General features: G+C 37.9%; 1 pseudogene; it reads left to right on the top strand.

The window, feature by feature from the left end:
- The first annotated feature begins 3,659 nt into the window (after positions 1–3,659).
- Positions 3,660–5,008, top strand: LOC118839784 (annotated as a pseudogene).
- Positions 5,009–12,451: the final 7,443 nt, after the last annotated feature.

Raw genomic sequence — 12,451 nt, 5'->3', positions numbered from 1 at the left:
TTGATAATTAGTCAGAAGACAACTAAAAAACTACATCCAACACCAGTTATGTGACACTTGTCAAGACAATTGAATACTGTCAGCCACAATTATTTTTCTCCCACAAAATGAAGGACTAATAAGAATAAGTCTAATAGGACTTACTTCACAAGGTTCTTGAGAAAATCACATGGCATCAGATTAGTCCTTGGCAGGCCTTAAGAATGAGAAAAGATATTTAGTGATGATGATAATTATAATGATAAGCAAATTTAGGTTAAAATAATAAAATTGAATAACAGGTGGTTTGTGAGAGGGGAAAACATTCTATTCCATTGTTGCTGGGACTACAGATGGGCAGATATTTTTAACAATATGTTAAAAATAGTTCAGCTTTAACTAATTCTATCCAAATTTTAAACCTCCAAAATTATTATTAAAAACAAAAAGTTCTCTATCTGATCACAATATATTCTTTGTTGCTGTGGTATATGAAAAGTTGGAGAGAAATAACTTCTGCATAATTAATCATTAGTGAGTAATTAATAAAACAATGATCATTTGGCCATCTCCTGTAAACCAAAGAAGAATCACAGAGGCCTCTCAGTCTGTTGGAGTGCCCTTGAAAGAGTAGGTGTTTGTGACAGATAGAATTCAACTTTGATTGGTTCAAAATTAATGAGAGAATGAATATTATAATGAGAGGTGAACTTATTCTAATGTAGGGCTGCAGGCTATGGCTGTGATCACTCAGTCTTGGACAAAGAAACTTACCTCTACCCAGACTACCTCCACTTATGGTAATCTAGACAAAGGGAGTCCATCTCCACCCACATGTGTTTGACTAGAATGCAAGGGACTAGAATTTACCTCAACTAAAATTTCTTTACATTTTGGATGAGATCTACCAGTGGGGTAGAGTCTGAACAAGATTGAGGAGAATATTAAATCCAATATCATTCTCAGTCCTGTTCTTCAGATGCTAATTTGACCTAGTACAGAATGAGGAAATAGAAGGGGAAAAACCTGGATTTATTCAATAGTAATTGGTTATTAATATAAGAGGGAAATAGTTTTTCTTTAATTGCTTCATATTAATCTGATACTCTAAAAACCCTACATTTCAACAAGTTCAGCAATGCATGTAAATTTTCATACACTCATAAAAATGTCAGTGCTGTAAACAAAATCATGAATATGAAGAAGTGAAGAGGCAATCAACAAGCATTTATTAAGTGCCAATTATGTCTAGTAATATACAAGGTGGTAGGGATAAAAAGACATAAATGAAAAAATTTATGACCTCAATAAGCTTAATTTTTATAAAAAATAAAATGGAATATCAATAGGTAAATGAGAACCATAGCAGCATACATATTATGTATACATTTCAAAAGACATAAAGAATGGAATAAGGGATGAAAAAAGTCAGTGAATGGAATCAAGAGCCACTGAGATGTATAGTTTTAAAATATGTACTATATTATATATATTATACTATATATTATATATTAATATATTAATATATATATATGTATACTATAATACTCTCTCTCTATGATTATTTTTCAATTTTAGGTTCTCATCATGATATAGAGGTTGTCACATAATTTTTTGACTTGTTGAGTTCATTGACTGATCACTTCCAATTGACCAACAATGAGAGAGAGTCATTTTTTTTTTTACTGAGAGTAAATCACCTTCCACTGGTAAGTGGAAGGAAATAAATATATGTGTGTATACATATCTATAGCTATATATATCTACATATATATATATCTGTTAAAAGACGCACAATATATTGTAATATAGGCATTATATTATATGCAATGTAATATATCAATTTTAAAATATATAAATGCCTTCCACAGCAAAGACACCAAAGCAGAGTCAATACCTAAAGAAATTAATTCAGACTAATCCCTGGGAGGTCAAATACTGAAACTGAAGCTTAAATACTTTGGCTACATAATAAGAAGACAGGAATCATTGGAAAATACCTTGAGAGTGTGAAAGATTGAAGGCAAAAGAAAATGGGAAGGCAGAGGAAGAGGTGGATAGATAGTGTCATGGAAGTAAGGAACATGAGCTTAGAAAGATTTCAGGAGACAGTGGAAGAGAGGGGGTTGGCACGATATGGTCCATGGGCTCATAGAATCAGCCATGACTGGAAGAGACCCCATACTGAAAACTCTCAGAAGTATTATAGCCAAATTCCGAAGCTCTCATGTCAAAGAGAAAATACCTCAAGCAGCCAGAAAGAAACCATTCAAATACCATGGAGCCTAGCAGTACCATATCTTAAACTATAGTATAAGGCAGTAATTATCAAAAATATCTAGTATTGGCTGAGAGATAAAAAGGTAGATCAATGGAACAGAGTACACATGCAATTTACAGCAGCAAATAAATACAGTAACCTTGTATTTGACAAGTGTAAAGACAAAGTGTAAAGACATGTTTTTGGGATAATAATTATTCGGTAAAAACTGTTGGGAAAACTGGAAAGTGGTACAGCAGAAATTGTGCATAGACCAATATCTTATACCATTTACCAAGATAAAGTCAAAATGGGTACATGACTAAGATATAAAGAGAGCTATCAAGAAAATTGGAAGAACATGGAACATATTACTTATCAGACATATGGATCAGTGAACAATTTATGCATAAAGAAGTGATGGAAAGAAGAGTGAGGTGTAAAATGGATAATTCTGATTACATTAAATTGGAAAGTTTTTGTACAAACAAAACAAATGCAACCAAGATCAGAAGGAAGGCAGAAAACTGGGAAAAAGAATTTTACAGAGAGTTCATCAGTTACAGATATCATATCTAAAATACAGAAAGTACTTTATAAAATCTGTAAAAATATGAGTTTTTCCTCAATTGAAAAATGGTCAAAGGATATGAATAGGTCATTTTCTGGTAAAGAAATTAAGACAATTTATAGTCATATGAAAAGTGCTCTAAATCATTATTGACTAGAGAAATGCAAATTAAAATAATGTTGAGATAACATTTTACACCTACCAGATTGGCTAAAATGATTGAAGCAGAAAGTGACAAACATTGGAGGACATGTGGAAAAATTAGGAAACAGATTCATTGTTGGTGGAATTGTGAACTGATCCAACCATTTTGGAAGCAATCTGGAATTATGTCCAAAGAGTTATTAAGCTGCCTAAACCCTTTGACCCAGTAATAGTACTACTAGATATAATTCCAAAGACGATTAGAGAAAAGGGAAAAGAAGCTATGTGTTCTAAAATATATATAGCATCAGAGCTCATTCCCACAGCGTGACTCTGGGCCAGCCCTTGTTCTGAGCTCCCGGGCTGAACCTAGATGTTGGTAACTATGAATCTGTATTGGGTCTGTCTGTTGATGTTTGTACTTTGCAATTTTCTCTGAAGTTCAGGGAGCTGGATTTTTTCCCTGAACTAGGTGAATGATATTTGTGTGCTGAATTAAAGTAATCTTGTCAACCCCTTCACCTCGCTTTCCTTAGTTAAGCAGATCAAAAGAACCTGTGCTGTTGGCAGCTTTCTGGGTGCTGGCTGTGGGTGGCTCTTACACCCCCACAGAAGCTGCTAGCCGGATTGTTGAAACAGAGTGAGAACAGGCTTCACAGAAGGAGATTTCTTTCCTCAGTGCACTGAAATACAAAGACCATCACCATGGATTTTCAGCATCAACCTGGGGGCAAGACTGGGAGCCGTGGGGTGGCTTCATCTTTTGAGAGCAACCGGGATAGAAAGGAATGACTCAGACAACTGGCTCTTGAAACAATCGATATCAACAAGGATCCATACTTTATGAAGAACCATTTGGGTTCCTATGAATGCAAACTCTGCTTAACACTTCATAACAATGAGGGAAGCTACTTAGCACATACGCAAGGAAAAAAGCATCAAACAAATTTGGCTCAGAGAGCTGCAAAAGAAGCCAAGGAGGCTCCAGCCCAGCCAGCCCCAGAGAAAGTCAAAGTGGAAGTGAAGAAGTTTGTGAAAATTGGCCATCCTGGCTACAAAGTGACCAAACAACGGGAGATGGAGATGGGCCAGCAGAGCCTCCTCTTCCAGATTGACTATCCTGAGATCGCTGAGAGCATCATGCCACGCCACCGGTTCATGTCTGCATATGAGCAGAGGATTGAACCCCCAGACAGATGCTGGCAGTATCTTTTGATGGCAGCTGAGCCCTATGAAACCATTGCTTTCAAGGTGCCAAGTAGAGAGATTGACAAAGCCGAGGGGAAGTTTTGGACCCACTGGAACAGAGAAACCAAGCAGTTTTTTCTCCAGTTCCATTTTAAGATGGAGAAGGCTCCTGTTCCTCCAGCCCTCCCTGCTGGGCCTCCTGAAGTGAAGCAGCCCCCACCCCCACTGATGAATGGTTTGCCACCTCAACCACGTCTGCTAGAGTCCTTGCTGCCACCACCTCCAGGTGGCATGCCTCTGCCACCCATGCCTCCCAGTGGGCCTGCACCCCCAGGTCCTCCTGGGCCTCCTCAGATGCCCCCTCCTGTACCTGGAGTTCATCCCCCTGCTCCTGGGGTTCATCCTCCAGCTCCTGGGGTTCACCCCCCTACTCCTGGGGTTTACCTCCTGCTCCTGGGGTACACCCTCCTGCTCCTGGAGTGCATCCTCCAGCTCCTGTGGTACATCCCCCAGCACCTGGGGTTCATCCCCAGGCTCCAGGAGTTCGCCCTCCAGCACCTGGCATGCATCCCCCAGCTCCAGGGGTATACCCCCCCAGCACCTGGTGTTCACCCTCAGGCTCCAGGAGTACATTCCCAAGCACGTGGAGTTCACCCCCAGGCTCCTGGGGTATACCCACAAGCACCCGCAGTTCACCCCCAGGCTCGTGGGGTTCATCCTCAAGCTCCAGGGGTTCACCCCCAAGCCCAGGTGTACACCCCCCAAACCCAGGAGTACATCCCCCGACTCCTATGCCCCCAATGTTGTGGCCTTCTCTTCCCTTGGAAGGACCTGGAAACATTCCTCCTTCTCCACCAACCAATTGAAAAGCTTTTCCTCCTGCCCTACCAAGTTGGTTTTTATTTACATTGCATCATTCCCCCCAAGATGAGTATTAGTGTTTTTTTGTGCAGAGGTGTGAACTCTGTCCTCAGAGTTGATTAAATAGGTTTCTACCTTGTGTACATTGAAAAAAAATGAAATATATGTAGCAGCTCTCTTTGTGGTGGCACAGAACTTTACAGGGAATTACAGGGATGCCCATCATTGGGTAATGACTGAAAAAGTTGTGGTGTATGATCACAATAGGATAGTATTGTGTTACAAGAAATGATGCACTCATTGAATTTAGGAGGAAAACATGGATAGACTCGCAAAAAATAATGAAGAGCAAAATGAGCAGAACCAAGGGAACATTGTATACAACAATAGCAATATTGTTTTAAGAACCACTTTGAGTGACCAAGTCATTTTGACTGCTAGAAATACCCAAATTAACTACAAAGGACCTACGAAGGAAGACACTATCTGCATCCAGAGAAAGAACTGATAAATAAAAGTGTATATAGAATGATTTTACACACAGACAGAAACACAGGCATATATTTGTGTCTAATGGTTTCCATCTCTAGGGTGGGGTGGGGGAGGGAAAGAAAACACCAAATACCATAGAGCCACAGTCAGGATCACTCAAGATTTAGCAGATACCACATTAAAGGAATGGAGGGTTTGGAAGATAATATTCCAGAAGGCAAAAGAGTTTGGATTACAACCAAGAATCACCTCCCCAGCAGAACTGAACATAATACTTTAAAGGAAAAATAGGTATGTAATGAAATAGAAGAATCACAAGCATTCCTAATGGAAAGATCTGAACTGAATAGAAATTTTGACTTTCAAAGAGAAGAGCATAAAAATGTAAATATGAAAGAAATCATAAGGGACTCAACAAACTATTTACCTTTCTATACAGGAAGATGATCCATGTATCTTCTAAGATCTTTTTCATTATTATGGCAGTTAGAAGGACACTATATAGAAAGAAGACATGGGAGTGAGTCAATTATATTGGGTTGACATAAAAAGGGATAGCAAGAGAAAGAGAGCCCCACTAGGAAAAGGGGAAAGGAAAAAGAAGAATGGAGAAAATTATCTCACATAAAAGAGGTACAGAAGGAAGAGCTTTTACAGTGATGGGGAAATTTTTTTTTGGTGGGGGGGCCGATAATATTTGAATCTTGTTTACATCTAAATTGGTTCAAAGGGGGAAAATATATTTACATACTCAATTCCTAATGAAAATCTATCTTACCCAACAGGGAAGAAGGAGGGGAAGCAGAGGAGATTAAAAGGGATAACATAAGGGAGAGGAGACAAAATAATGAAGTGACCAGAAGCAAAAGAGACTTTAAAGGAGGGACAGAAGAAAAAGAGAGGAGAAACAGAGGTGGGAAATAAACTGTGAAAGGAATGAACTTATCCATAAAATGGAAGTGGATAGCAGAGTGGATTAGAAACCACAGTACATCAATACATTGTTTACAAGAAACTCACCTAAGACAGAGAGACATACACAGAATTAAAATAAAGAGTTGGAGCAGAGTCTATTATGCTTTAGTTAAATTTTAAAAAGGTAAGGAGAGCAATCATGATCTCAAAAAAGGAAAAGCAAAAGCAAAAATAGACCTAATTAAAAGATATAAACAAGGGAGCTACATCTCGCTAAAAATGAATCATAGACAATGAAGTAATTACATGTAAAAAATTTTAAGCTATGCAGCAAATGGCACAGCACCCAAATTCTTAAAGGAAAAGTTAAATGAATGACAGGATGAAATAGAGAGTATCAGCACTTTTATTCAATATTGTATCAGAAATACAAACTATAGTAATGAGAGAAGAAAAAAATAGGCAAGGAAGAAACAAAACTAATCACTATGCAGATTATATGGTGGTATACTTAGAGAATCAACTAAAAAAACTAGTTGAAATAATTCACAATTTTAGCAAAGTTTCAGGATAAAATATATTGACATAAATCAGCATTTTTAATATTACCAACAAAGTCAGCAGCAAGAGATAGAAAGAGAAATTCATTTAACATAACTACACACAACATAAAATACTAGAGAATTTATCTGCCAAGACAAATCCAGGGATTCTATGAATGAAATTACAAAACACTTTTCGTACAAATAAAGGCAGATCTAAATAACTGGAGAAATATTAATTCCTTATGGCTAAACTGAGCCAAAATAATAAAATGACAATTCTACCTAAATTAATTATCCAGTAGGATACCATACCAATGAAACTACCAACATTATTTTATGGAACTATAAAAAATGATAACATAAATAATAAAATTCATCTGGAAGAAGAAAAGTTCAAGAATACCAAGGGAATCAATTTAAAAAATAAAGGTTAAGGAAGGTGGCCTACCAGTTTCAGATTTTGAACTATATTTTCAAACAAAGCAGAATCATCAAAGTAATCAGGTACTGGCTAATAAATAGAGTGGGGGATCATTGGAATAGATTAAGTATACAAGATTTAGTAATATATGACCATAGTAATCTAGTGATTTGAGAAACTCAAAGATCCAAGCTTTTGGGGTAAGAACTCACATTTGACAATAATTAGTGGGAAAACTGGAAAGTCTTTTAGCAGAAACTAGGCAATTGTTTGCTTTTTCAAAGGTAGGGGAGTGACTTGAGAGAGAGAGAACTTTGAACTCAAAGTTTAAAAAAAATGAGTGTTAAAATTTTTTACATGTAATTGGAAAACATTTAAGAAAATAAACAAAAATGATCTTTAAAATTAAGATAAGGATAACAACTCCAGTGTAATTTTTTTAAACTTTTAAAAGTTTTTTTGGTAAACTTTTTACATCTTTATCACTTTTTCCTTTGAGGACATATTTTATCCTCATATCATTCAGAAAAAAACGAGACTACAGGCAACTTTAAGAATTGATTTGTCTTGTTTGCCAGGACTAGGAAATTGAAACAAGTAAAGCCTACAAACTCAAAACAGCACAAAAGTATAATAATACCAGGTGATTATAACATTAAGATTCATTATAAAACACTTGGAGAAATTTGCTATAAAAGGAGGAGATACGGAGGGCGGAGCCAAGATGGCAGGGAAAGCAGGGACCAGCGTGAGCTCCCTGCCGAGTCCCTCCAAAAACCTATAAAAAATGACTCTGAATCAATTCTAGAACTGCAGAACCCACAAAACAGCAGAGGGAAGCAGGGCTCCAGCCCAGGACAGCCTGGATGGTCTCTGGGTGAGGTCTATCCCACACGGAGCTGGGAGCGGGGACCTGGGAACGGAGTGGAGCAGAGCCCAGCCTGAACAGCATGGACCAACCAGACCAGGAGCCAGGTGGAGGGGGCCCTAGCGCCCTGAATATGTGAGCTGTGGCAGTTACGAGACTTCTCAACCCACAAACACCAAAGACTGTGGAGAAGGTTAGTGGGAAAAGCTGCCGGAGTGGAAGGAGTTCGCGGTTCGGCTTCCAGTCCTGGGGGCAGCGGAGGTGGGGCAGCTACAGCTGTTGTTACTTCCGGCTCCAGGCCCACCTGGTTAGAGGAATTAAGTGGCGGATCAGAGCAGGAGTGCACAGCCTGCTGAAGATCTAAGCCCAGTTCGGGTTGGGGGTTCTTGGGGAAGGAGTAGTGCTGGTGTGACAGAGCTGGCACCTCCCCCCCAAACGTGGAACATAGAACTCTTTAGTGTACAAGCAGTCATACCCCACTGAAAAACTCAAGGGTCAAGTTAGTTGGTTGGGAATATGGCCAAGCAGCGAAAACGTACCCAGATTCAGTCTCAGACTTTGCATTCTTTCTTTGGTGACAAAGAAGACCAAAACATACAGACAAAAGAAGTTAACAAAGTCAAAGAGCCTACAACAGAAACCTCCAAGAAAAACATGAACTGGTCCCAGGCCATGAAAGAGCTCAAAAAGGATTTGGAAAAGCAAGTTAGAGAAGTAGAGGAAAAATTGGGAAGAGAAATGAGAAGGATGAGAGAAAACCATGAAAAACAAGTCAATGACTTGCTAAAGGAGACCCCCCAAAATACTGAAAAATACACTGAAGAAAACAACACCTTAAAAATAGACTAACTCAAATGGCAAAAGAGCTCCAAAAAGCCAATGAGGAGAAGAATGCCTTGAAAGGCAGAATTAGCCAAATGGAAAATGAGGTCCAAAAGACCACTGAAGAAAATACTACTTTAAAAATTAGATTGGAGCAAGTGGAAGCTAGTGACTTTATGAGAAATCAAGATATTATAAAACAGAACCAAAGGCATGAAAAAATGGAAGACAATGTGAAATATCTCATTGGAAAAACCACTGACCTGGAAAATAGATCCAGGAGAGATAATTTAAAAATTATTGGGCTACCTGAAAGCCATGATCAAAAAAAGAGCCTAGATATCATCTTTCAAGAAATTATCAAGGAGAACTGCCCTGATATTCTAGAGCCACAGGGCAAAATAGAAATTGAAAGAATCCATCAATCGCCTCCTCAAATAGATCCCAAAAAGAAATCTCCTAGGAATATTGTCGCCAAATTCCGGAGCTCCCAGATCAAGGAGAAAATACTGCAAGCAGCCAGAAAGAAACAATTTGAGTATTGTGGAAACCCAATCAGAATAACCCAAGATCTGGCAGCTTCTACATTAAGAGATCGAAGTGCGTGGAATATGATATTCCGGAGGTCAATGGAGCTAGGATTAAAACTAAGAATCACCTACCCAGCAAAATCGAGTATCATGCTCCAAGGCAAAATATGGATTTTCAATAAAATAGAGGACTTTCAAGCTTTCTCAGTGAAAAGACAGAGCTGAATGGGAAATTTGACTTTCAAACACAAGAATCAAGAGAAGCATGAAAAGGTAAACAGAAATTGCAAGGGACTTACTAAAGGTGAACTGTTTTGTTTACATTCCTACATGGAAAGATGACATGTATGATTCATGAGACATCAGTATTAGGGTAGCTGAAAGGAATATGCATATGTATATATTTATGTATATATATAAGTGAATGTGTATGTATGTATATATCTATGTGTGTATATATATATGTGTGTTTGTATATATATATATATACATATATAAAAGAGAGAGAGAGCAGACACAGGGTGAGTTGAAGATGAAGGGAAGATATCTAAAAGAAATGAAATTAAATTAAGGGATGAGAGAGGAACATACTGAGAGAGGGAGATAGGGAGAGATAGAATGGGGTGGATTATCTCACATAAAGGTGGCAAGAGGAAGCAGTTCTGTGGGAGGAGAGGAGAGGGCAGGGGAGGGGGGAATGAGTGAACCTTGCTCTCATCAGATTTGGCCTGAGGAGGGAATACCATACATACCCAATTGGGTATCTTACCCCACAGGACAGAAGAGGGAGGAAGAAAAAAAAGGGGGGGATTATGGAGGGGAGGGCAGATGGGGGTGGAGGTAATCAAAAACGAACACTTTTGAAAGGGGACAGGGTCAAGGGAGAAAATTCAATAAAGCGGGATGGGTTGGGAAGGAGCAAAATATAGTTAGTCTTTCACAACATGAGTATTGTGCAAGGGTTATACATAATGATACACATGTGGCCTATGTTGAATTGCTTGACTTCTTAGGGAGGGTAGGTGAGAAGGGAAGAGGGGAGAGAATTTGGAACTCAAAGTTTTAAAAACAGATGTTCAAAAACAAAAAAAGTTTTTCCATGCAACTAGAAAATAAGATACACAGGCAATGGGGCGCAGAAATTTATCTTGCCTTACAAGAAAGGAAGGGAAAAGGGGATGGAAGGGGAGTGGGGTGATAGAGGGGAGGACTGACTGGGGAACAGGGCAACCAGAATATATGCCATCTTGGAGTCGGGGGGAGGGTAGAAATGGGGAGAAAATTTGTAATTCAAACTCTTGTGAAAATCAATGCTGAAAACTAAATATGTTAAATAAATAAATTTAAATTAATAAAAAAAGGAGGAGATACATCATTGGAACAATATCAAGACTGTTTTATCAGCACTGAGCTTGAAGGCATAGACTAAACTGTAATTGATTAAACAGGACAAAATTCATTCAGCTCTGTTTGCTTCAAAGCAAAAGTCATATATATTTTGGAACAGTCAATCATACAACAGAGGTTTCCTCTTTCTTCAAAGGATCTCAGTGAAACTCATGATCTACTAGGTGAGAAACTTTCCATTTCAAAAAGGAAATAACAACGAAGAATATGAGTCAAAAATCCTGGTATTACTTTTGTAAACTATCTTCTCAACCTTCCCAGCCATCTATGTCCATTTTCATGACTAACATTTGGAGATGTCGGTCCTCATGAGCATATCTTGAAATTTTCTCTTGAATGGTTGAGTATTTCCAGTTTAACAATAATTCAAACACCTATACCTGGAATTAAAGTCAGGGCAAATTAAATTATAGTTCCAAGAGGTTCCACTTCACATGGCAAGTTCTAGAACTTACAGTTTAGAGCAGGATGCAATTGTTTTTCATATCAATAGCAATGAAAGTTAATAAGCAATACATAGCAGTTAACTAAAAACCTTTATCCTTAATATTTATCAAGCATATGCAACACTTTAAAAATTTTCACTTTCTCCCTTGCAGAATGCATCCTTATATAAAAATCAACCATCTAAAATTAAGCAAATGATCACATCCTGGGATTTTTTTAAACAGTTGTCTCAAAACCCAGAAAGACACTGCTTACTGTTAGCCTGAACACCGTAAGACATTGCATATCAATCTGAAGGATGAAAAGGGTCTACTGAGGTCTGTTGATAGCTGATTCCAAGGTATAACTCATATGTACTACTCCAGGTGACAATTATTCAACTAATTTTCATACATCTTATAATTAAGTCAGGTAATTTATTATATAAATCACTCATAAACTATAAATAAACTTTTAAGCCATTTCTTCTTTGTCTGTGAATATCTTTCTTTGAATCAGTGATCTTAGTTCCAACTTAATACAGTTGATTTATTAATTTAGGGTAGCTAGGTGAGCTAGTGGATAGAGCACTGGGCTAGGGACCAGGAAGACTCATCTTCTCGAGTTCAAATCTGTCCTCAGATACTTACTAGCTATGTTATCTCAAGCAAGTTACTTAATCCTGTTTGCCTTAGTTTCTCACCTGTAAAATGAGCTAGAGAAGGAAATGGCAAACCATTAGGGTATACTTGCCAAAAATACCTCGAATGGAGTCACAGAGAATTGGTTACAACTGAAATACAACTTGACAATCAATTATTTTAGAATTGACAAGAATCTAATGAGTCTCATACATTCTTTAAGCTTCTTCCTTTATAAAGCTAATAAGATTTTATGTATTTGCCAAGACTGAAGATCAGAGGACCCAATAAATTCTCAACAAAATTTAGGTGAAACTTTTCAAGTTCCTTTTCACTTTTCCCGAATGCAAAGGAATTATCATTATCTCTTCAAACCAAAAT

The sequence above is a fragment of the Trichosurus vulpecula genome, chromosome 2 (assembly GCF_011100635.1).
Source record: "Trichosurus vulpecula isolate mTriVul1 chromosome 2, mTriVul1.pri, whole genome shotgun sequence".
Classification (NCBI taxonomy): Eukaryota; Metazoa; Chordata; class Mammalia; order Diprotodontia; family Phalangeridae; genus Trichosurus; species Trichosurus vulpecula.
Note: the sequence above shows the minus strand (reverse complement) of the source record. Positions and strands in the feature narration are given on the sequence as shown.